Below are 27,911 nucleotides of genomic sequence, written 5' to 3' on the forward strand. Positions count from 1 at the left end.
CTTCCAACCAGTAAACCAGACAACAGCTTTCAACCAGTAAACCAGACAACTGCTTCCAACCAGTAAACCAGACAACAGCCTCCAACCAGTAAACCAGACAACAGCCTCCAACCAGTAAACCAGACAACAGCCTCCAACCAGTAAACCAGACAACAGCCTCCAACCAGTAAACCAGACAACTGCTTCCAACCAGTAAACCAGACAACTGCTTCCAACCAGTAAACCAGACAACTGCCTCCAACCAGTAAACCAGACAACAGCCTCCACCTCCAGACACTCCAGTGAAAACATTTTCACACAATACAACCTTTCCAAATACCAAACTCTGACCTGTGCAATATACTGTCAGACCAACAAGTAACATTTCAAAACTAACCAAATGTCAACCTTTCAAAATAATGAGAGTGAAATAGCTTATTCACATGGCTAACCAGAGTACTTACTCAAAACACAAGCTGAGCCTTGGCAGTAGGAGCTGTACACATGGTCCACATCTGTTTACTGGGGGGATATTTACTGCTTAGTTAAGGCATATGGCCTCAATAACTTTCATCTTGGAAAACACTTGGTACAAGTATTCACTTGTATACTGTGTAAAGCTTCCGGAGAATGACAAATGTCTAACACAGCCTGGTTCACATCGAACATTGCCTGGTTCACATCGTAGGCTAATTGGTTAATGGTAGCTGCCGTTTACTTTTCTGACAGAGGACACTTGGAAATATATATGTTTCAATTTGCGATTAATGTTTGGAAACATCCTGTATGGGTTTTCTACATATTAGAATCCATTTAGTTTCAATGTGAATGAGTATCTACTCCATTTTTAAAACTATTTTGACCACTGGCTTCTATTTGTCCATTGTTTATTACTATCAGTAACAATTTAACTCCTGGCTTCCATTTGTTCATTGCTAATCACCAATCAGCGCTAATTGGCTGTTGGCTTTGCTTGTTAATGTTTCCACCTCTGTTGTCTTATTACGTTTGTTGTTTTCACATGTACTTATCCATGCTCTCTGCATCCTGGCCTTCATTCACCTGATGATGGATGAAGGAGTAAGATTATACTCCGAAACGTTGTGGTTCTCATAATAAACAAGTTGACATTCATAAAGTCTCTTATGTGTATCACTTCCAAATGCCATTCAAAGACTTGAATCTGTGTGCCGTTGTACAAAAGAACCTGAGCGCTGTGACTGTCGTAAGTCTATGTTAAGGTTAAGGAGTTATGATCACCTTAGCGCTTAGATCACTTTGCACAAAGGGCACCCTGGTAGTACCAAAATAAGGGGTTGTTTGTTAGGAAAATGTAACTTAAAAAGTCAAAATTAAAAATTACACTAAGATAAGAAAATATTTCAGAAAACATTCCATTGCAGAACAGATCGAAAAATAAGTGCACACATAATTTTGTTTGAGGATGAAAGAGATTTTATGCTACATTTTTGTAATTCAGTGACACTACTTTCAGATCAAGGTAGCCTGCAAAGTATCTGGGTGCCGTTGTACAAAACAACCTTAGCGCTACGACTGTCGTAACGGGGTGGTCGGGTAGCCTACTGGTTAAAGCGTTCGCTCGTCACGCTGAACACCCGGGTTCGATTCCCCACATGGGTACAATGTGTGAAGCCCATTTCTGGTGTCCTCAGCCGTGATATTGCTGGAATATTGCTAAAAGCGGCGTAAAACCATACTCACGCACGCACATGCACTGTCGTAAGTCTATGTTAGGTATGGGAGTTACGATCACCTTAGCGCTAAGATCGCTTTGTACAACGGCACCCAGGTCAAGTGCAGGTCACATGACTTGCTGTTTGAGGGCACCAAACAATGCCACTGGGACGACAACTGTGCCACATACAGCATCAAAACAAATTCATATGTGTAGGCAAAGATTGCAATGCAAAACTGTCCAGTTAATTTTCAAAATATATCTTTATTGGTTTAAAAATACTCAGTAGTGTGGACCTAAGGTATTAACAATATATCCAACACCCTTAAAAAACTAAATAACCAATGATAACATGTGAGTAAATACTCAAAACAATTTCTGGAACTGCTAGTAGAATTGTGAATTATCAGCCAGGTGAGATACAAGAGAGATATCTTACCATGTGGTCACACATCTTTTACATTAAACCTACTCAGTAGTGGTCATCAGATGCCAGTACTAGATGCCTCCTAGATCAAGAACTAGACACTGGTCCCAATACTAGATGCCTCCCAGGTCAAGAACAAGACACTGGTCCCAATACTAGATGCCTCCCAGGTCAAGAACCAGACACTTGTCCCAATACTAGATGCCTCCCAGGTCAAGAACCTGACACTTGTCCCAATACTAGATGCCTCCTAGGTCAAGAACCAAACACTGGTCCCAATACTAGATGCCTCCTAGGTCAAGAAGGTGAGGTGAAATTGGGTTTAACGTCGCGTCCAAGATTATTGCACTTATATAGCGATGTGCATGCACGTGTATGTGTGTGTGTGGCTGCTTGTACTAGTCCGGACTGATGCCGATTTATAGTGCTAGCTCACTGAGATACCATGCCGCAGTTTAACATCAATACCCCACTCAGACACAGTATACGGACTCCGAGCCGACCAGTCCTTGTTTTAGCCCCTTAATGCCGAGCGCCAGAGAGGGTAACAACAAGTACAATCTTTTAACGTCTTTTTGTATGACGCGGCCCGGGATCGAACCCTGGACCTTCCGCTCTCCGGGCGGACGCTCTACCACAAGACCACGGAGGCGGTCTTCCTAGGTCAAGAACCAGACACTGGTCCCAATATTAGATGCCGCCCAGGTCAAGAACCAGACACTGGTCCCAATACTAGATGCCGCCCAGGTCAAGAACCAGACACTGGTCCCAATACTAGATGCCTCCCAGGTCAAGAACCAGACACTGGTCCCAATACTAGATGCCTCCCAGGTCAAGAACCAGACACTGGTCCCAATACTAGATGCCTCCCAGGTCAAGAACCAGACACTGGTACAAATACTAGATGCCTCTCAGGTCAAGAACCAGACACTTGTCCCAATACTAGATGCCTCCTAGGTCAAGAACCAGACACTGGTCCCAATATTAGATGCCGCCCAGGTCAAGAACCAGACACTGGTCCCAATACTAGATGCCTCCCAGGTCAAGAACCAGACACTGGTCCCAATACTAGATGCCTCCCAGGTCAAGAACCAGACACTGGTCCCAATACTAGATGCCGCCCAGGTCAAGAACCAGACACTGGTCCCAATACTAGATGCCTCCCAGGTCAAGAACCAGACACTGGTCCCAATACTAGATACCTCCCAGGTCAAGAACCAGACACTGGTCCCAATACTAGATGCCTCCTAGGTTCCTAATAGTGATGTAGCACATCCTCAAAACATGGCCACCATGTTGCAGTTCCACACTGGCCATGCTGAATTAGGAACCATCTGCCTTGCATGATGCATCTCCTAACACTGCCACAGACACACGTGCAGACTCAAATCATCCAGAGTGCTGGACTAAAAGACAACCACAGATCCATCCCACATTCCTCAGGGAGTGAATTACAGCTGCCTATCTGGCACTGCAGGGTATGAATGCAGGGATTTAGCTGGGTCTATCTATTTTCAAGTCGAGGGAATCCAAGTTATAAATTTGAGGGTCCCCACATGATCCTCAGGGTCCCAGTGGCGTGACATGTGGCAGGCTTCACTCCATTTTCAAGAATTTGACAGATGTCGCAATTGCACATGCTGCGAAGCCTTAACCCTATGAGATAAGATCAGATATTTATTGCAAAGAACATCTTATATTTGAGACAGATTAAACATGCTACATTACAAAGACAAAACAAGAGCGAGTGAGTGAGTTTGGTTTTATGCCGCTGTTAGCAATATTCCAGCAATATCACGGTGGGGGACACCAGAAATGGGCTTCACACATTGTACCCATGTCGGGATTCGAACCCGGGTCTTCAGCGTGACGAGCAAACGCTTTAACCACTAGGCTACCCGCCCGCCCGACAAAAGAAGAATAAAATATGATATGATCGCCAATATTGTAGCGGTACATATTATATCAGGCAAAATTGAATGAAGAGAATAGATACTATTGCTACAGTTTGGGACATCAATTGACATTATGAAAAGGAATTGTATATCATTCGGATGTTTTTGAAAGGATCAGAGTCATTATTTAGCTTTTCAAATAATTCATTTCTGTCAATTTCATATATGTTGCAATCTAGAACGTAATGCTCTTCATCATGAACAGTTTCACATATTGCACATAAACATTGACTTAGTGGGCTTGGCTGCTAAGATGGGGACTTCAATGATGGACTGAAGAAAATCAACCATCATCCATGTTCCTCAAGTTTGAATTCAACAGCACAAAATATATCTCCAAAGGTGTAAATGGCTGCATTCACCACCCATTCCAAAGCAAGCTGGAATTTCACAAAGCACAATCTGGATTTGAATTAAGGCCCTGCTGTGTTTGCCTCAGTGAGTGAGTGAGTGTTTGGTTTTACGCCCCTTTTAGCAATATTCCAGCAATATCACGGCGGGGGACACAAGAAATGGGCTTCACACATTGGGTCCCATGTCGGGATTCGAACCCAGGTCTTCGGCATGACGAGCGAACGCTTTAACCACTAGGCTACCCGACCATCCCCGACACCATCATAAGACAAAACAAGGCAGCAACATGCCAACTAGCTTCCTTCCCCCTAGTACCTCCATTCAGAAATATAAGACCTAAATTTGAATTATTTACAAACTACAACAAAAGAAACGTTCTATTTACCAAGTCAAAGTCACATATATGAGACAAAAAAAAATACATTTATCAATCAACCCATGTACATTTGATGCAATTTAACCAAAGAAAAACTCCAAAAGAAATAAACCTAAGAACCTTCCAGTTTCAACAGAATGAAAATGACCTGATGCAAATCCTCCATGAGGGCCTTTCTGTTCAAGTCAACAGCTCTGATTAGGGTTTTGGTTCAGTTTCAATACTACAACACAAACCGTACAAATACTAATGTTTTTACAGTTTAATGTTCGCTCCGTGCAGTTCAGTTTCCCTGGCAAATCTTCAGACAAGATTTGATGGTTTTTTTTGCATGGCTGCGCCTGCAAGTTACCCTAGCAGAACACTACCAGGTAGGATGCCATTACCACATATCTTAACCCCTATAATTCAGACTGGGGGAAACATACTTTCATTGAAGATCAATGGTGGATATCGAGGGTTAACTTTCACTTTCTCTGCACCAAGTGTTGGAGGTAATATTTTTAACATTTTTATTTTCATGGGGTGAATCTCCCATGGTTTGTGAGATGATGCCAGAGCCGGTGTTTGTTGCAGAGACAGGGAAATAGACTTGTGGTTTTATTTTGCCAGTAATTCTTTTAAAAGCTGTTCAAGCCAGTAGAACAGATTCTTTTTGTGCGATTCCTAGTTTAAAGATTCATTGAAATCTCCTGGATCCATGGGCAGTTTGGCACGTAACATGATGTTGATTTAAGATGGATGCTCTCCAAGAATTACAGGATTTCTTGTGATCATTACATTGAAAGTGAGTGAGTGAAAAACAGTACTGTCAGCACACTAAAGGAGGAAAGCCCAGAGTGATGCAGGTCTCAGAAGTTTACCACTTTGGTCAATCCCACGTGTACAGGTATGGTGCTGACAAACCTAGAAACATAATCGGGGCGAACCGGGATTCAAACCCACAATCATAGGTTTCTGGTGTGCCAAAGGGACAGATTTCTAGACAGTGATTTGCAGTTCCCTTAAACCACCTGGACCACCTATTCTGCGTTTTATTCAAGAGACATAACTTTGTTCCAGAGTCCTCATTCTACAGTGTGAGTGAGTTTGGTTTAACGCCGCTTTTAACAGTTTTCCAGTTATATCACGGCGTGTCAGCTTAATGTGGGAGGAAAGCCCGAAGTGATGCAGGGGTATGGTGCTGACAAACCTAGTAACATAATCGGGGCGAACCGGGATTCGAACCCACAATCATAGGTTTCTGGCGTGCCCAAGGGACGCAACTCTGCACAGCAAATCGCGGCGCCTTAGACGACTGGGCCACCCGTGCCCCCTCCTCATTCTACAGGAAGTCACAATAGGCTAAGTCACTTCAAGGTGGACAAATACAACTAGATCTTATTTCCTGGCTTATATTCTTATATTCCATTATACAATGTCTTTAATTTTGATGCACCACCCAACTGTATCCAATTAGTAAAACAAAAATATCATATCAATATCATTTTTATTTAGTTTGAAGTTGTTTGAGTCAATTGGTTTCGTTGGGGGGGGGGGGGGGGGGGGGGGGGGAGAATATTGGTACTCTTTAAAATGCATGATGTTTCATATTTTTCAGGAACATACATGTATATGTATTTACTTCTGAGAAGGCGTTGTTCTCATTAAAAGAGGATTGCAGATGACCAGAGATTACATAAAAAATGCTTGAATTAAGTTATTAGTCTTTAATATGGTATAATTTTTGTAGTTGCATCTTAACATCCTTCTAATCACAGATCAAGTCGAATAAGCTAACTAAATCAAAAACGTTTCTTTTCTGATTGTATTTTTAAATCCAGTCAGTTTAATCCGAAAATTAAACAAAAAAGCAAGTGTTGCCTCATCCACGTTAACACATTAACTTAGGCTTCATATGTGTTCATTAGGGCTGATAAATGTTGCTGAGTACTTGTCTGCAGGGCTCTATACACAGCCATTAAGTTAATTTCTAATGCTGCACTACATCAATTACAAAGTAAAGGGAAAAAAAAACAATTCGGAAAAACATCTGGATGCTCATGCCAAAATATCACTCAAATCAAACTGTGTACAATGAATAAAGTCTTTATGTTTTATTAATGTATTTTTCATTCTGGAGTTCTGTTACAGATCAGAGCTTCTGCCCAGGGCAGCCTGAAGCTTTCTGAGTGAAAATTAAGCGGCGTAATATATGACACCAGTTTTTTCAATACACTAATTCTCACCAGCGCCATTCGCACACAGGCACTATCACCTGTACACTTAATAATGTATAAAGACATGATTGACATGTCGAATGTGGTGAAAAACACTGGATTGAGGTGACAGAAAATGAGTTGGTGTGAAATTGGGTTTAACGTTGCGTCCAAGATTATTGCACTTATATAGCGACGTGCATGCACATGTGTGTGTGTGGCTGCTTGTTCTTGTCCGGACTAATGCCGATTTATAGTGCTAGCTCACCGAGATACCATGCCATAGTTTAACATGAATACCCCACTCAGACGCAGTATACTGATTCCAAACCAACCAGTACTTATTTTAGCCCCTTGATGCCGAGCGCGAAACAGGGTAACAACAAGTACCATCTTTTAACGTCTTTTGGTATGACGCGGCTGGGGATTGAACCCCGGACCTTCCGCTCTCCGGGCAGACGCTCTACCACTAGACCACGTAGGCGGTGAGAAGATGATGAAGAAGTATATGAATCAAAAGAAGTTAAAGAGCCCCATTTTTTTCATATGACTATAGTTAACCTGTCATGTCATTACAGATAAACTATAGTGATATGAAAAAATTGGTGTTTTTAACTTCTTTTGAGTAGTATATATGAAGTATACTGAATAAAAATGTTAGGCATCATGAATTTTTTTGGGGAATATTGTTATAGTGTGATCAGTCTTCACTACCAAAAAAATATTCCCAAAATATTCCTGATCACTAACTTGTTTCGTTTAGTATGTCAGTAAGCCTACTGTCAGCCCATCCATGTCACCTACATCCCCACTGATAACCAGTGCTTCCTAATGACATCTTCAATGACTAATTGGCTCTTTCAGCAACTGATTAAAGCTAATGGCGTGCACAATATATGCCACAAGTTCCATCAGCAGGGTAGTAACTGTGAAGGCTGAAAGTCAGGCCATCACATAGCTTTATTAAACTGAAGCCACACATAAAATATGTCTTCAATGGTATGCATTATTCAAAGGATATCATGTTCCTGTGAAAAGAAAGATCCATGTGTATTAACAGTCTATGAAATACTGCTGAGGAGCGGAACTTACTGCAAGACTTTCCATAATTATTCAAGTATTTTTGTGTTTGGGAATGCTGGCACTAATTATGCTGATGGAAAAATGTCCTAGGGGTTTTGCTGCTTAAAATGAAGCACCTGTGGTGTTTCCTTGGGTGACTATGTTCCAAATATGTCTCTGTTTGCTCAGCAGTAAATGGGTACCCGGTAGGATATGGTTTGTGCACTCCCCAGGGAGCTGAGACTAAACATCGAATGCACACTGGTCCATTGATTCGGATAATCGTAATGCAGGGCTCAGCACGCAGTGTGGTGTGGAAGCATAGCTCAATAAAGACTTGTAAACATCCTCACTAGCTCAAGACCGGTCGGTTCAAATTTATCATAAACGTTTAGCATACAAACATTTCTACAACAATGAAATAATTTCTAGTGGAAGAATTTTTTTCAATTGTTTGTTTGTTCTTTAATGCCCCACACAGCAATATTCTAGCTATATGAATAATCAAGTCTGGACCAGACAATCTTGTTATCCAAAGGTCAGTGGAAGGTTTGACAAACAAATTCCATGAAGAAAGCAGAATAGAAAATATACATCACAGTAGTCTACCATTTACTGACTGAACAAGATTTAACAACCTATTTGCATTGATTTACTTAAGTAAAATTACTACTGTCCATAGAAGAAAAGGTCCTAAATCTAACTGCCTACTGAAGCTGAAAGGGTCATTATATCTATTTGTGTAATCCAATTTTGGTCAGGGTACCCTTGAATTTAGAGGACGGTACCCGAGGTATATACCCACCCCAATCAGGACCCACATGGAGGACCAAACACTGGCTTGACATAAAATGGTTACTGATAGAACCAAACTCAGACTGTCAGTGGTAAGTGAACCACCGCATCATCTGCTTTCCCATGGTCGTCCATATTCCAGTTTGAACAAACATTTAGCAATAACCAAAAGCTGCCCTAATTGTCTAATGTCTAGAAACATTCAGAGCAACTGAAATATTCTGGGACGTAAAAAAACACAACAGATTTGTCAACAACTTGGAGGTTTCATTTTCTCAACATGAATTTCATAAATGTCAGTTATCAGCTGTGATTACAACCGTGACCTTCACATTCCTGGCAGAACATTCAGGTGTGCTTGGAGTGCAGAGGAGGCTGACATTTCCATCAAATTAATCTGATCCAAATCTCCCTACATTAGTTGAACTATTATCTGTGAAATTTGAGAAAAGGACAAAAAGGTCTCCTTTACAAAGAGTTGTTGCTAAGGATACTGATATGTTGCTATGGCTATTGATTTGTAGCAGTGGATATTTATTAGAGTAGAGCAGCTACCTGGTAAAATTAAAAGAACGTGAGTCCTATCATACTTACCATTTATTCTGTTCAACATTTCCAGGTAGTCCTATCATTTTTACCATGATAACAGCATATTGCCATTTCAACATTTCAAGATAACCCTATCACTGTTACCATGGTGACTGTTTATTCTTTGTTCAACATTTTCAGATAGGACTATCTTTGTTACTATGGTTACTGTATATTGAGATTTCAACATTTCAAAGTAGCCCTATAACTGATTACTGTTCAACATATGGTGAAGACTTCAAGGTAGTGATATCATTGTTACCATGGTTACTTACTGTACAGTATTGTATGCTCAACATCCCCAAGGGTACAATTCAAATAAATGACATGTGATGTCAAGACTAACAGATCTAGAGACACAGGCGTGTATTTGTCACAAAATGTATCACAAAGTGAATGAGTTAGACTAACATCTAATCTCTGAAATGAACATATTTTACAGAAAGAAATCTGCTGTTAATCTTCTTAATAAAATATAACAAAAAGGAGCCAAGAGACTTTCTTCATTTTTATTATTGTTCATCCTGAAACTGCAGTTATCTAGTCTTGCCAAATAGTATAGACTTGCATGGGCTGTATTGGAGATATTTCAGGGTCTTTACGAGTGAGTTGAGCGAGTTGGATTTAAAGCCGAATTTAACTGTATTCCAGTTATATCACGGCATGTCAGCTTCATGTGGGAGGAAAGCCTGAAGTGATGCAGGTCTCAGACGTTTACCACTTCGGTGAAACCCAGGAGCACGGGTATGGTGCTGACAAACCTAGAAACATAATCGGGGCAAACCAGGATTGAACCCACAATCATAGGTTTCTGGCGTGCCCAAGGGACGAAACTCTGCACAGCGAATCACGACGCCTTAGATGACTGGGCCACCCGTGCCTCCAGGATCTGTATGACAGACTATGATTGGGTGAGTGCATGAATCAGTAATTTGTAGTCACTGAGACTGCCCGAACTAGTGGTTGATGGTGCGAGTGTCGGAATGAGGGTAAAATCAGCCAGGGTGTTGGATTATTAAGTCTCTGCATGTTTGACTGCAAATCTGTGTCAAGGATTAATCAAACTTCACGCTCAAGTGAAAGTTTGCATCTTGGGTTAATCAAACTCCATGCCAAAGAGAGGGTTTGTGCAAAGGTTTAATCACACTTCATTTGACAAGTCTATATAATCAACTCACAGAGAAACCATTCAAAATGACAAAATTACACCCTTTACTTTACATTCCCAAATTTTATCTTTCCTTAAAGCTATTTCCTGACAGAATATGCACAATCTCACAATCCCAATTCAGTAACATGTTGCACAAGAACCTTAATTCTTTCTAAGAAAATTGAATTTGTGACATATTTATTCCTCTAGGGAGGGATGTTACATGCAGAATGAATACAGAGATTATAAAAGACCTCGAGGTCTTACCGATGTGGCATTCAGCTTTAAGAATGATGACATTAGGCAATAGGATAGCAACGGCTACAAACTGCAGTCATCCCCTTTTCACAAATAAATCAAATTTGAAGCAGCACAGTTTGATTACACATTTCAAACATGGCTTCCAGGTCTTGCGGACATTTTATTGATTTGTTTTTTCCCCTTTGATTCTGGCAGCTGGGGCATTTTAAGACTCTTGCCACATTCCAACTCACTCCTTAGAATTTTCGGGGGATCATTCCTAATCCTGATCAATGAAGTTTCAAGAAAGTGAATGTGTTTTTGGCTGCTTGGCGAATACGTGGTGTTATTCTCAGACAGACTGTTGCCAAAGTGGGAATGGTGTAAAAAATAGCAATCTTGATAAGACTTTTGTTGTTACAGATATAATATTGACAGAATTGTTTCAAACATTTTTTATGGCTGAATGTAAAGATATCAAACACCTGCAAGGTATTGTTCAATCTCATTTCAAACGAAATACCACAAATACCAGTTTGTTAAACGTCAATTGCATGTGTTTATAGGAATTACATGTTGATCTTAAAGAACAAATTATTTGAAGATTCTAATTTCCGCTGACCAAATTAAATTGTTAAACGTGGTAGTGAGGGAGTAAGTGAATGTTTTTAATGCTGCAGTCTCTGTCATTATTTAACGCTGATTATTATTCGATTGTATTGCATAGGCCAGTAAAGAATAGAGTTGGATCAGGCAAACCTATGACTGAAAACATCCACAATAAAAATACTTTAGGGAAGCATTGAGATCCAACTTAGCTAAGTCATGGATCCTGACCACCTGATCTTTTCTTCTCAACTCTAAGACAATCACTGACAACTGCATCTTCCCGAGGCAAGTGAGTTAACTGACTATAAAAGTCCAGTTTCCACCCTTGTCGAACTAGGCTGGTATTATGGAGTTACATTTTGGCTGGACTAACGAGTCTATGCATAGTCCAATCAAAATCGCGCACTGAAAGCGAAATCCGGTTCGTAAACTGTCATGCAGATTTCGGTCGACTGCAGGATTTGCAAAGCATGTGCACCGCTAACTCCTTGTCAACAGATATTTTCTATATCTTTTCATGTTTTTAATCAAGGTGCTCACGTGATTTGATGCACTTTGCGATGTAAGTCTCGTTTTATCACACTATAGATCTTCATTATCCATAAGATCGTCTTGTCTGGGCGCCACCATTTTGTTTGAAGCAAATGCAAGTGATACGAGAGGTTGAATCTGATTTGTCAATAGGAGAGGCATAGAAAGGACATAACTCGTAATAGCCACTGGTGGCGCAACGATAGAGTCCAGGAATTCCAGCCTATTTCGGAAAGGGTGGAAACTGGACTTTTAAAGTCAGTTAACTCTCCTGCCTCGGGAAGATGTGGCAACTGGGGCCCAGTTCTACCCCAAATCCCTACTGGACAGTGAAGTGTCTTTGAAGAAATATTAATAACCAACATGTACCGGGAAAGTGAGTAGGTTAATATTTTTTATGCAACAGTCATATTGCAGCAATTTCACAGTGGTTTGTAAATAACAGAGGCTGGATCGACCAAAGCAATGGTTAACATCATGAGCAGCCATCCATGTCTGGGTACAATGATGGCACATGGTCCTTGCGTTTGTCAACTTGAATCAGCGATATCACAGTAGGGGAACGGCAGAAATGAGCTTCACATAACTGTACCCTTGTGTGGAATTGAACCAGCATCTATGGTGGGACGAGTCAATGCCTTAACCACTAGGCTTCCCCAATGCCCCCTCAACTCTTGACGAGCAAAGGGTGCCTAGTTTGACTTGGAATCCCTAATTTGAAAGATCTTGAGATACATATATCAATAATTTGTATGACTATGGACTATTTCTGTGGTGTAGTGGATAGAGCAACTGCCCGGAGAGCAGATGGTCAGCGGTTTCATCCCTGCCGGCATCACACCAAAAGACGTTTGTGAGTGAGTGAGTTTGGTTTAACGCCGCTTTTAACAGTTTTCCAGTTATATCACGGTGTGTCAGCTTAATTTGGGAGGAAAGCCCAAAGTGATGAGGTCTCAGACGTTTACCACTTCGGTTAAACCCCCGAGCACGGGTATGGTGCTGACAAACCTAGAAACATAATCGGGGTGAAACCGGGATTCAAACCCACAATCATAGGTTTCTGGCATGCCCAAGGGACGCAACTCTGCACAGCGAATCGCAGCGCCTTAGACGACTGGGACACCCTTGCCCCGACAAAAGACGTTTAAAGATGGTACTTGTTGGGTGTAAAAACAAAGACTGGTCGGTTCAGAGCCAGTACACTATGTCAGAGTGGGGTTTCAAGATTAAACCGTGGATGGCATCTCAGTTGGCTAGCACTATGAAACCAGAATGGTCCAGAGTAGTACAAGCATGTACACACATCACAATAGAGGGGCAATAATCTTGAACGCGAAGTTAAACCCCATTTCACCTCACCCCACCTTGCATAAGACTGGGAGTAAATGTGATCCATATTAAAAGATGGGATAACTCAATGGTCTAGTGAGTTGGCGAAGTCCTGATCAAGGAAGGTCTTGCATGAAATTGGGAAGCTTTCTTTTATCAGAGAGTTATCCAGATATTGTCAGATTTAAAGCAGATTTAAACCAGAGTCAGTGACAGTTGTCTTACACCACAGTGAGCACTGTTACTGCTACATCATGGTTGCCTGTAAATAGTCTGGACTCGACAACCCATGAATGGGCAATAATTCATCTGGCCAGGTCAGTCTAACCACCCAATCTCATTTTTGTCAAAACTTACAAGCATGGGTTACAAACGGCCAATTCTGCCTTACCACAAGATCAGGCAATCGGAAGCCTGATCAAGACAAACTGATCAAATTCTTCCATAGCTGAAGACAGTATAGTTCGCATCTACAGTGAGTGCGTCATCTCCCATTAAAAGCAGGACTTATCTATGTTCATGGAGGGGGACCATATCAACAGTCACTTAATCGCCCAGTTTGAAAGAGGGATTACTATAACTGTCATAAGTCAATTTTAAAGTGTGGGATCGTGTTATGATCACCACCTTGTGGTCTTTGCCGATAGGTGAAAAACATGGGCAAATAGACAGTCCTTGATTTATATTTTCACATCAACAATGTGGCTTACAAAAGGACAATTCTTCCATTACTGAAGAGAATTTTGATAAATTTAATGCAAAGTACAAGAGGGTTTGAAGCTTGCTTTTACACATTTCAGAATCTGAAACTCACCACTTCTGCTTATCCCCAACACAGTTGTAGGCCAAGGTACATGCACACCCTACGGAGTCCCGAGTGAGCTGGTTGAAAGATAACATTATCTATAGCCATGGACACCTTGTACCGTCTACTGCCGAGGCCTAGCATCCTTGTGGTCTACATCGTGAACTACATCGTAAACTTCATCGTGAACTACATCATGAACTACATCGTGAACTACATCGTGATCTTCATCGTGAACTACATCGTGGTCTACATCGTGAACTACATCATGAACTACATCGCGAACTACATCGTGAACTACATCGCGAACTACATGCCAGCTAACTGTGAACTACATCGCGAACTACATCGTGAACTACATCGCGAACTACATGCCAGCTAACTGTGAACTACATCTTGAACTACATCGCGAACTACATCTTGAACTACATGCCAGCTAACTGTGAACAACATCGCTGGGCTTTGGTCATCTCCATCTCTAACAACATTCAATGCTGATCTAAAAACTCATATATGCAGGCTTGATATTGCTTAATTCTCTTTCTTACGTGTGTTTCCATGTAGCGCTATGAGCATGTATTCGTGGGTGGATATGGTGTAATAGCGATTTCCATTTTTATTTTCATCATTAGTATTACTATTTGCTCCATGACAATATGTCCCAATAGCGGATGCCAGCAAAGCATGCTCAAGACAAATTCAAAATAAAGATAACAGGACAATATTTCTGGAGAAATACAAAACAAAAGTAGCAAGACATTTTCTGGAGAATTGTACAATTAAGCCATTTTGTCATGGCGATATTTGTGTGGAATGTAGCATCGACACCTGCAGAGAAATGTAGGACAGCTCGACACCTGCAAGAGGTCATAGCACATCCTTGGAACACGTAGGGGGTCACCCGACCTTGGCCTTCACACCTGAAGGCAGGCACACCTATCTAGCTCCTTGACCCTGTAGTCACCACCAATACTTAATGGAGTTACACACAGTAGTCACTAACATCACAGCTTTATCACAGGTGTGTCAACTTCCCCACGGGACGCCAATGGTCAAGAGCAACCCTCACTTAAGGCAGAGATGCAAACCCTAATTGAAGCTTTGGCATTTTCAGCGATGTCAAAATTAGTATTTTCATGTGAAAAAGAGTAATGTAAACATTTTTAGATTGGACGTAAGGTTTGAGAATCTCTGACGGGGGTTTTCGCTTCGACTTTTTCATTAGGCCAAGATGTAAGTGTTACATGTAGTAAAATCTCATTCATAAAATTCATCTGGTGACAATAATTAGCTGTTTTTCAGAAAAAGAATATGGTGTTCTGAATTACTAGAGTGCTTAAACATAAGCACAGACACTGTATGACTGAAATGGATCACCAGTGCATTAACAAGTTGCTCTGTCATATTTTACGCATGTTGATATCTTTGGGGAAAAAATGACAAAAATTGTAATTTGGGACCAAAACGAGGCTATTTTAGGTCATTTTTAAACTTTTACAATACTCAGCTAACCAGTCATGCAAGTATTTCATCACTCTCTTGGGGCGGTCGGGTAGCCTAGTGGTTAAGGCGTTCGCTCGTCACGCTGAAGACCCGGGTTCGATTCCCGACATGGGTACAATGTGTGAAGCCCATTTCTGGTGTCCCCCACCGTGATATTGCTGGAATATTGCTAAAAGCGGCGTAAAACCAAACTCACTCACTCGCTCTTGTTTTGTCTTTGTAATGTAGCATGTTTAATCTCTCTCAAATATTGTATGTTCTTTGCAATAAATATCTGATCTTATCTCATAGGGTTAAGGCTTCGCAGCATGTGCAATTGCGACATCTGTCAAATTCCTGAAAATGGAGTGAAGCCTGCCACATGTCATGCCACTGGGACCCTGAGGATCATGTCGGGACCCTCAAATTTATTACTTGGATTCCCCTCGACTTGAAAATAGATAGACCCAGCTAAATCCCTGCATTCATACCATGCAGTGCCATATGGGTACATGGTACATGGGTACAATGTGTGAAGCCCATTTCTGGTGTCCCCCACCATGATATTGCTGGAATATTGCTAAAAGCGGCGTAAAACCATCACTCACTCACTCATCACTGTCTTACTTAAAACTTTTACCAAAAAATTACGACCAATCTTATGTTGATTTTAGTATTTTTAGGAGTCAAATAAATGCATTGTTTAATATGTCAGTGTTACCATAGTCCATTCACAGGAAAAGTAATAGCTTAAACATGTCTGATTGTCTGAAAAGCATCCTTACATTCATATCAAACTCTTGTTACAAGCAGTTATCAATTCCGTATAGGAGGTTTCGCAGGAAGTATCCGACTACACACATGACACATACATGTGCCCTTGGGACAACACTAAGCACCAACTCCCTTAATCAATCTACAGGAGCCAGACTAAGTAACTCAACTTTATTTCCATCCAAAATGAAGTAAAACAAATTTCTAGAAACAGTTTATCGGAAAGACATGAAAGAGTGAATGGCTCTATGACAAGCAAATCGGGCCGGGAATCGTTAGGCCAGGATATTGGCAATAACACCCATCGTTTAAACCAAGACTGCAAACATCAGATAACCTGTCTCTGACCTCAACATCAATTTGTTGCATTATTACAAAAACTACCCAAACTGACGCTATCGATTTCCAAAACCCCCTGTTCCAAAGGCCATCCATTATGAATGAGAGTTGGTCCCCGTTCTCTGCCAAGTGCCCTGTCCAATACACTTGACTCAGTGTGATGGCAGAAGCCGGCATGGGGAGGAAGACGTAATCCCAATGTGTGTCAAGAGAAGGCACCACACAAGAACTGCTGGCTCATCTGCAAGCACGGCATGGTGGTTCAAGATTCAAAATAACTAGTATTAGAGTGCCAGATTAGGATAGATTCAGTATGGCTCCTGGTGCCTGAGGATACATTTAGAAATCTGAAACCATTGTGGCATCACACAATTGTTGCTGCAGTTGATTCTGAGCCAGAGATTCACACGCCATTTTGAACAAAATTTAAACAAGAACTGATGCAACTGTTGGTCATTATGTAAAATTATAGAGAAATTATATATATCAACTATAACATGTTTAAATCACTGAAATCACTGGAATTATATCTTTGCTGATTAAATATTACTGTTACATCCAATAGTAAAATGTGCTTTCACACAAGTATACTCCACAAACAGAGGAAATGATGAAAAATGTTTAACAAACAATATGATTGACAACTTACACTTGGTGACTGAGAACTGAGAAGGGTATTATCAACATTGAAATGGAAGGAGGCAAAATTTCTAAACACGACTGCTTATTATCTAGCTCTACTTGAACATGCTGAAAGGACATTTAGAGTTTGTCAGTGCTCAAAAGTATCTTTTGGGGCACAAATAAATTCCAAAGAATTCTGGAATGTCACAACATAAATCTTGTAGAAAGAGCATTGGTGAACTTAGTCCCCCTCTTTTACAACTGCTTTTGTGTTTACAATAGTTTGGTTTCAATACATCTTCAAATCGGATCATTACGTAAGCAAACTCCCTTATCTAATAATACCAGACAACTCATTTTTCTATGATTACAGATTTGTCTATATGAATCATGATGAATAGTGAAAAGAGACCAAAAAGATTATAGAAAAGAATATGTGCTCATTTCCTTCTTTCATGCCTATAATACTTGTTAAGTTGTGACAAATAAATACAAGAACCATTGGATGAAAACTTAAAGCATAAACCTCACAATTACTATAACAAGCAATTTAGAAACCGTATCACAACCTTTTTAATATTAGATTCAACATTGTTTAAAGAAATTTGACTTCAAGTGAATCCCCACCAATTTTTGCCCTGTTTATCTTGTCATACTTAACTAGCCTAAAAAATGAATAACTTTTTTTTTATTCTGATCTATTTCAGTTCACAACCCAGACCCCAAAGTAATTGCATCACTTAAGTATTATAAGGATGGGGCTGAAATGGTCAGGATAATCATGAAATGCCAGGAATGGTTTGAATAATCAGCAGTTTTTATCAATAAAAGGATATCTCAAGAGCGAAATCTTATTCAAAAGCCTAAAAACATGGCCATTATGTCGCTATTATGTTGACTAAGTAGTGCTCCAGTATCAGTAGCTGCGCCTTAATGATACAGTGCTCCCACCATGAACTAACTAGCCCCTAGGATAACATTACCATACAATTGAGGGTATTTAGATGCAGCCGACAGTCTTGAACTTCCAGCAACTATTTCCCTATTGGCCAGCATGCTTCTGATAGTTTTACACAAACTGTTAATGTCAAACCACAGGAAACTACAACGAAACACTTAATTTGCACTGACCTTCAAACAAACAATAATGACTACTTTTTTCTCACACTTAAATAACGTACGAAAATAGTTGGCATAGCTGTGAATACACAAACCAAAGAGGTGATAAAATGTCAGCCGAAATCAGCCTGTCGGCACCATACTGCCAACACAGCAGTTTTTAATGTTCACTTCAAACATGTGCAGTATGTCAGTCAAGAATGTTCATGATAGAAATTCATAATGTTGGAAGGTTAAAAACATTAATTGTGGTGAAAGCTGAACATTTCATCTTCTTATAAGAATACCATGACTTGTCCTTCCAAACAAAGCTAAACAATTTAAAAGAAAAACATTTGGGGAAAGTTTTCGATAGAACAAAAACAATGCCACATTTTTACTGCCATGACACTTTTAATTAAAATAGACATACTTTTACACAGTGATAGAAACTTAACATATTTAGTTTAATATATAACTATAACATATAGCAAAACCCTTACAAAAGCAAGTTTCTACTTGTCCTTATGATACCTTAACTATTGGGCAGTTATAGGACTAGTGCCAACTTCTATCATTGTTAACATGGTTAATACCCTTTGGAACGGCCATGGAAAACACTGACTTGATATGTAAGACTGAGTAGATTTTGTGTCACTCATACCAATATTCAAGCAATATCATGACAAAGGGCCCCTGAGTATCACATGCAATACCCACGAAGGGAATTGAACCTTGGCTTTTGTCAGGATAAGCGAACACTTTCACCACTTGGCTCCCTATACCCGACTTAAACTACCACAACCATGATAATCTCTGTATCTGAAGGTCCAACCCTTACAGGCTCGGCCCATCCTGATGGTTACCATGGTTACTCATCTTATACCCAACATCCTTTGTATCCACCCCGTCCCCTTTTAGTCACATCACCAACAAATTCTGGAAGCCTCCCCACACCAAGAATCCCCATGTGACAGTTCTGTAACGAGCTTCAATTACTGAGGATTGCGCTGCCCTAGAAAATCCCATGGGTTATTACAAGAAACAGTGTGTTACTTTAATAACCATACATCATCTAGAGACTAACTTCAACTTGAAAACAAGAAGACAAACTGCCTCCTATAATTCAAGCCACCAGTGCGACCAAGTGTAAAAAAAAGGTCAAAAAGAAGTTGGAGGTCTTACATCTACAGCCCTGTCAAAAGGCTCCATTTCCCGAGTTCCCAGGTTCCAGATTGGGATATTAACTAACACATCGGAAACCAAAAAAAAATCTCAAGGGAAAGCAGTATCGAATAAATCAACCCAGAGGGCTTGTATTTTTGTTACAAAAAAAGAATTTTGCCCGAGGCTGATAGGACTACTACTGAGTTTACTACGGAACTTGAGGAATGTAGCATTGGGTGGCAGCCGTGTGCTTATGGCCCGAGACTGCTGGTGACAAACAGCTTTGTGTCAGGCCATGTTCCCCTGGAAATAACACTACAGCAATCTTGAAAAAACAAGCCTTTTTGACTTATTTTTTCCCTCTCTTCGTCCAGAACATGGCTCACATTTCCAAGTAGATTTTGGCAACCTAGTTATTGGCAAGTCTGAACATTTAGAAACTGCAGACTTGACTCAACATAACGCCACACTTCTCTTAAACTGCTCAAAAACTGTGAATGTAATCATCAAAGGAGTGAGTGAGTGAGTGAAACTTGTTTAACACTGCTCCTCAATCAGGGAAATGGCCTGGAACTAGTGGTTACAGAAACTATCGCATCGTAAAATGTCACTTAAACCAGACACTCGGAGCAGCCTTTGCGGAATCCAATAGAAGCACTACTCTCCTGCAACTCTTGAAGAAGTACATATAAATAGAATTATTATCTAAACATTTAGTATCATGGTTCTACAGAATGAAGATTGTTGATGTTAGAACGACCCTTGTGTACATAAGCCCCCCTCTAATGTCCTTTATGGCTTTTGGTTCCATTGCGGCATGCAAAAAATGTCTTGCCCCACCTACAAGGTTGAATAAACAGCTGTGAAGACTGGCAGACAAGTTCCAACTGTTCGCACCTTGCCCAAAGGATCGGCCAACAGGAAACAGAGGTAATCATCAATAGCCACAACAGGGGCTCTGAGCAAGCTACTGCAATGTCACTGAAGTCCACATCCGTGGGCAAAATGTAAATTGTTGCAGTCCGTAAATTGAGGAAGGGTTTCAACAACTTGACCCTCAGTGCTGGAACAGTTGTGATGTTGATGAGTGGACAGCCTAGTTAGTGTAGGAATAAAGTCAGGAAAACGGCCTCGAGTTCTTTACTAATTGCAGCTGGCCAATTAAAACAAACAGTCTGGACAACACGGTGGGCTTGTCCCCAGGGTTCTATAGACAGACTGCCATTGTGTGACTAGAGCCTGGCTCACACATCACAAAGCTTATCTGAAGGCTGTGAAGTGTAGAAATCATTCTTACAGCTGGAGAATCATATTCCCCTTGCTGATTAATCTGTGTGATGTACGTCCTCAGTCCATTGCCATTACTTAGATTTGCCTCTTCAACCTGGGGTACTGGGGAATTATTCCAAATTTGAATTTTCCCGGAATCTTGTGTTTGGTCTGGAACAAAGCATTGCTCACTGATTACAGTGAACATCCATCTCCGTGGAGACTGCAAGGCCCATATATCTATGATGGTATCAGAAGACATTGTTGTCTCTGGACTTCCAACTCTTCAAAGTATTCCCCATGAAGAACAACAGTCTTCAACTCAGCATTCAGGGACTCTGTTGCACGGCCTGGTCCCTATTTCTGGCATAGATCAAGACTCTGAATACAGTTCCTTGTGTCCAACTGAGACATGGTCTCTGTGTATTTGAAGTATTCATAAACTGATAGACTGACATACATCATAACATTTGCAGACAAAGTGATGTTTGAACAACTTCAAACAACCTTGCAGGGACTACCAATTGCCAGAGGTTAGTCCCTGTTGTAAGTGAGTGGCCTTGAGAATTCTGATCAATAGTAAGTATGTCCATTAATTGGTCACATCCTTAGTCAAGTGTGCATAAAAGAGTCACATCCTTACCACAATTACATTGGTCACATCCTTACAGTCATATTGTCACATCCTTAAAGTCACATTAATCACATCCTTACAGTCACATTGGTCACATCCTTACAGTCACATTGGTCACATCCTTACGGTCACATCCTTACAGTCACATTGGTCACATCCTTAAAGTCACATTGGTCACACCATTAAAGTCACATTGGTCACACCCTTAAAGTCACATTGGTCACACCCTTACAGTCACATTGGTCACACCCTTACAGTCACATTGGTCACATCCTTACAGTCACATTGGTCACATCCTTACAGTCACATTGGTCACACCTTTACAATCACATTGGTCACATCCTTACAGTCACATTGGTCACATCCTTAGTCACATTGGTCACATTCTTACAGTCACATTGGTCACATCCTTACGGTCACATTGGTCACATCCTTAAAGTGACATTGGTCACATCCTTAAAGTCACATTGGTCACATCCTTAAAGTCACATTGGTCACATCCTTACAGTCACATTGGTCACATACCTTGGACCCATCTCTACCACAGCTTCATGTTAAGGATGATCTGAATGACAATGCTTACAATGGTCATGTGCACATGACTACTGTGGAAAGTTGGCATAAACAGTCATAGTGATGTGTAACAGATCTTACTAATATATGGAATTATTTTCAAATATAAATGGAAATTTATCTATCATGTCTACAACAAGTCTTTCATCAAAGTTAACTTGCAAATCAGTAACCATGGTTACAAGTAATGAATGTAAAGACATTATCTACAAAGCGTTCTAAAGTCAAAGTACTGGAGTTACCCCATTAATATACCCTATTAAGGAATGGAGCTCTGGTTGGTAACACTAATCGTATCCCAGGAGAAACTGGCCTGTTAAAAATATGAAATCCCCATACCCCATTAGAACTATTAACAGGGGTTAAGGCACTTAAGGTAGTTGATTTCATACTAAACTGAAATTGCTTTTAATGAGAATCAAGGGTTAGACACCATTGGTCATATTCAACTAGCATGACTAACGTGTTCACAGCTCATTCAGTGAGTGAGTGAGTGAGTGAGTGAGTGAGTGAGTGAGTGAGTGAGTGAGTGAGTGAGTGAGTGAGTGAGTGAGTGAGTGAGTGAGTGAGTGAGTGGGGATTAACGCCGCTTTTAACAGTGTTCCAGTTATATCATGGCGTGTCAGCTTAATGTGGGAGGAAAGCCCGAAGTGATGCAGGTCTCAGACATTTACCACTTTGGTGAAACCCACGAGCACGGGTATGGTGCTGACAAACCTAGTAACATAATCGGGTCAAATCAGAATTCTAACCCACAATCATAGGTTTCTGGCGTGCCCAAGGTAGGCAACTCTGCACAGCGGATCACAGCGGATCACGGCACCTTAAACGACTTGGCCACTTGTGACCCCACAACTCATTCAGAACAGTGGTTAATGTAAAAACTGGATTTGGTGAGTAAATGACTACTCCACCTAGATTGAGTAACGCTGAATAACATTGTCGGCACGGGTCCTACAGATACGTAAACCAGGAACACTTCTGTATACAGAAATGTACCCTAGCCAAATCAGAATACAGAACGGTACCCGGTACCCTCAAGGGCCTTATTCCTTAACCTGAAACCGAAATCGGTTCATGTTGTAGTTCTGGTTCGCCTGATGACAAGTGCATGATGGATAATGCTGTGCATTTTGGAATTTTAGAGTAATGTACTGTGTTGGCTCATTTTTTATATAGCACACTGGAATGCATCCCATACAACAGTATGGCAGTTCCGTTCCACTATTGAAAGGAAATAGAGAGAGAAAAGTTTGGCATCCAGGACGTGTCGTATATATAAGCATTCAAGGAACCGGTTAAGCTCATTACGCAATACGGCCTGTGGCAAAATGCACTCATCCTGGGGTACCTTTCTGATTTCTGTATACAAAAACGTACCTGGAGTACATATATGTAGTACCAGAGCCGACAACGACCCCTTCAGCTTGAATAACAGACCAGTGGTCATTTCTAACCCTGAAATTTTTCCTTAAATTCTGATTATGAACAATAGCCTCAAATGACAAATTCTGTTTCCAAAACTCTATTCAACTGTTGAGAGTAAATTTGCAAGTCGAAGAGATCTTTTTATCCACATAAAGGTATTGAACATGTAAAAAACAGAAGACATCTTGAGTGAATTTCACAGACAACTGCATGACAAAGAAAGCAATTCAAGCCTCTCCAAGGAGAATACAGACCTTTAAATTCTCCTAACTGTTACTATGGCAACCAGAGATTCTACAGATAAGCTGTTAAATGATTATTTTGATAAACTGGTAGTGGTAGTGTGTTTGTGGGTAATTTGATAGCATCCTTTTATCTGTGGTATCAAATGGGTTCTGTAGTCAACTGAACCACGGACCTATATAACGATGACAGAACCAAAGCCCTATTTCACAAAGTAATCTTTGTACAGCTGTGTCTTAAGTCTATTTCAAAGCATATAACCTACAGCAATAATACTGTTACAATTACTTTGTGAATTTGCTTTCAACTATGAGATACTGTTTCATTCTGTGATGTTCATACATACTTCTCAAATGGAGTTAAAGAACACCAATTCTTTCATATTACTATAGTTAATGTCATGACATGACAGACTAACTTTTTTGATTTGGTTTGTTGTTTAACGCCACACTCAGCAATATTCCAGCTATATGATGGCGGTCTGTAAAAAATCAAGTCTGAACCAGACAATCCAGTGATTAATATCATGAGCATCGATCCACGCAATGATAATCACAGGTTCCTTAAGTTCTTTTGAGAAGTTTTTAATATAGTAATTGAACGATACACAAAGTCACATCCTTGCAAATATATTAACATTGATTCATGTGTTTGGTGTAGTGTTATTATTTTCCTCATTATTAGGTTCCAATATGATACAGACATATCATTTATATGAGCTCTGTCCTCAATAAGCATGAAAATGTTATTGCTTTTTTAATATCATAACCATAACCAGTGAGAAAATATGCCTACAATGACCTGGCTCATAAACATGGCGAATATAAGAAGTTCATTTTGCAAAACATCATTTAGTTGATTGTAAAGAAATAAAAACATTTTCATTTCCACTGCTGAAATAAATTTAACCCAAATGATATTGATGGTTGAGATAAAGGTCAGAATAGGTTGAGTTGGTTAATAAACAGAAACAATTAATATAAATCTGAGGAAAATTGTCATATTATAACCTTTGAAATGAAATTGTGAGATATTAAATTAATTTTATTGGCGAGTTTTATATTTTTATTAATCTGCATCAAGTTAAAGGAAGATTTTGATGAACTATAAATCTCTCTCTGTACATACTTGACCCATAACCCATTTTTATTAATCTGCAAGGAGTTAAAGGAAGATTTTGATGAACTATAATCTCTCTATATATACTTGACCCATAACCCCTATCAACCTTCACCTTACACTTTAACTTGACCTTAAACTTTCTAGCCATAATTCCACCCCACCATCTAACTCAAAGCCAAACTGTCATCAATCATCTGTTACATCATCTATTCTTCTAAAAGGACACACTCACTTCCACTTTCAGCTTTTCCCAACCAAGATCTCCCTAATTTTCACCCCAACCATTATCTCTGGGCTGAAAACCTGTCCCCTGCCAACTTAGAGATGTCACTTGGTGGATTAATCAAGCTGATTTGGTTCCAGAACTGATAGACTTTATCCTGTTTCATCTGATTAAGATCCCTTTTTCAGCAATAAATTGTCTGGAAATTCAAGCAATTAGCAGAAGCACTTCTGAGTACAATCTGCCTGGAGTTCAAGTGAGAACTGGGTAAGGGCTTCATGGGGAGTTTTTTCTTGAAATTATGGACCTTATAGTACCTTATAAATAACACTTTATAGGAATTTAATTAGCCATGGATCCCAAAGGGGATGGAACATGTTCTTTCTAATTTTCTTGTATTATCCTTCAGCTGACTTTACATGCCAGATGTTTTGCATGAATCATACAACTCGTTTTAATGGCACCATTAGTCTTTAAACCTTACACAAGACTTCAAGAAAAATAAAATATTAACAAGTTACACACCCATACTGATCACTATTTGGTGTCAGGGGAGGGGGATCAATGTTTACTGAGGGAACAAGTAAATGTGTCATCAATAGTTTCAAGGTATTGACCAAGATGTCAACCAATATAGATACACTAAAGGTCTATTTTAAGTTCGTATTTTTAACCGGCTTTCATACAACTTCTTAAAATGCAAACATTTTGGACAGCAAGTTTCCTCCAAAAGTCACATCTTATCCCCTCGATGTGTTGTAACCCGCCACCAACGCATCCCTTCCCCCTTTAAACCACGCGTTTCTCTATCAACAGATTAGATGGCTGTATGTAGGCAGCTCTCCGTGGTGTCCCCGGCCCTCGCGAACATTGGTAGGCGCTTCTCTGCTCGTCGTTTTCTCAAGCAAACGTTATTAACGAACAAAGGCGAAGCGCCAACACTTTGCGGGCCACGGTGACAACAGGGAGAAGCGCAACTTGCATGATTTTCACGAACAGCGCAACGCGAGAAAACAGATTCACTCTTTCTAAATATTGACGGTGGGGCTATACCTCGCGACAGCCCACACAGCCAGTACAAGTATCGCAGTCTACTTAAACAAGATCTAAACCCTGAACATTCTCTAACCAGACAAACGGTACACTCAAATATCGATTGTTAAACTTTTACTTTAGGTCAACTGATGTTAAAAGAATTATGCCGACTGAGCTGTCCCCTGTTTCATACCATTATGGAAATAATTTCATTGTTAAACTGACAGATCGCGCTAGGCACACTCGTAGTTTTTTAAACCACATGTTCCAAATAATTCAAATCATGTACTTACCGAGCTCACAATATCACACAAGCCTCTCGGATGTATAATTCCGCTCGATCTGTCGGAGTTTTTGCACTCCCTAGTTGAATAAGGCAAAGCGACCTCAGGCAAGGCAATCGCCGCAACTTCCAAGTCTTTCAGTAACAGCCGAGCTAGATGACATCAGCCTGTCACGTGACCCAATGGTAAACATGCACGAGATTTTCAGACGACTGGATAACGCGGTGTTACTGACAAGCGGCCGAGAGGTATCAAGATGGCATCATGTTCAAGAGCTTACGAGCGAATGTAATCAGCGACTCCAACAAGGAGCGCCAGTTTGTTTCAGCTTAGCTTCTGGAAACTCGTCAAACATGAGAAATATTTGTTTGATATCTTTTTCAGCCGACATCAAATATTATGTCATATTTATGAGATAGCGTTGACATTTCCAATGATCTCTGGACGTAAGATGGAGTCCTGGAGATTAGCTGTGATTACATCGGTTAATGTTTAATTTCCCTATTAAATCATTTCCCTTACAGTATCGAAAACTAAACCAGCGACCACTTGCTATGATTCAAAGATAACTGTTCGAGCCCTCACAGACAAAGCCTTTGTCCACACACTGTCGAGTGCCTCGGTATTAAATATAGGATCGTTAACACTTCAACACAGACATATGTTCCCTGAATTACACGCGCCGTTTGTGTTCAGAATTATGTAAGTAATGTTTGATATAAATACACATTGAAAATGTTTCCACGGTATTAAATTCTTCTCAACTTGATTATATACGTCAGTTTATACTGGTAATTTCTGCATTACGATACTAAACACAGATCATTGACGGCCATGCATGACGAACTGACCTTGTAATGTATCGCCAAGTAGAAGTTTTAATAGATGGTGGCGTCAGGAAATATCGTGCGTAAAACATCTTGAGGCCGTAATCATGTTATGATTATATTGGGATAAGCTGCAGGCCTTTTGGCTCGGTAAATCATTTTGCAGGCGTATCTGTTGTGGTAAACATGAGTCTTGTGGAATTTTTGCAACACGCTTTGAAGTAATATATTGGTAGATGTGATATAAAAATGTCAGCCAGGCTTGAAATATTTAATTAATAAATCAGTCAATGAATTGTTTTTAACGCAGTATATTCTGTATTCCATTATGTTTTTCAGCTCTTGTTCAGTTTTAGGACATTGCATATCCTCATTACATCTATTGTACGAATGAATGTACATCAATATATTGTGTACAACACTGTTAGTACTTGATACTGTATACAACATAATTAGTACACTACGATACTGTGTACAGTAGTGTTAGCACATTTTAATACTGTATACGACGTTGTTAGCACATTGTGATACTGTATACAACATTGTTAGTACACTTTGGTACTGTGTACAATATTGTTAGCACATTTTTGATACTGTATACGACGTTGTTAGCACATTGTGATACGTGAATAAAATTGTCAGTACAAGTGATATTGTGTGTACAACAATGTTAGGAAAGGCGATATTGAGTACAA

General features: G+C 40.1%; 1 protein-coding gene across 2 annotated transcripts in view; it reads right to left on the bottom strand.

Moving 5' to 3' along the window:
* Positions 1 to 26,633, bottom strand: part of LOC124116144 (brain acid soluble protein 1-like) — an 85,306-nt gene extending 58,673 nt beyond the window's left edge. For both annotated transcript variants that reach the window (XR_006858077.2, XM_046477366.2), the window contains exon 1: positions 26,399 to 26,633. The gene's annotated coding sequence lies outside the window, so the exon portion shown is untranslated. The remainder of the gene's footprint in view (positions 1 to 26,398) is intronic.
* Between the last annotated feature and the right edge of the window lie 1,278 nt (positions 26,634 to 27,911).

Source organism: Haliotis rufescens, unplaced genomic scaffold, assembly GCF_023055435.1.
Source record: "Haliotis rufescens isolate VD_foot unplaced genomic scaffold, xgHalRufe1.0.p SCAF_3, whole genome shotgun sequence".
Classification (NCBI taxonomy): Eukaryota; Metazoa; Mollusca; class Gastropoda; order Lepetellida; family Haliotidae; genus Haliotis; species Haliotis rufescens.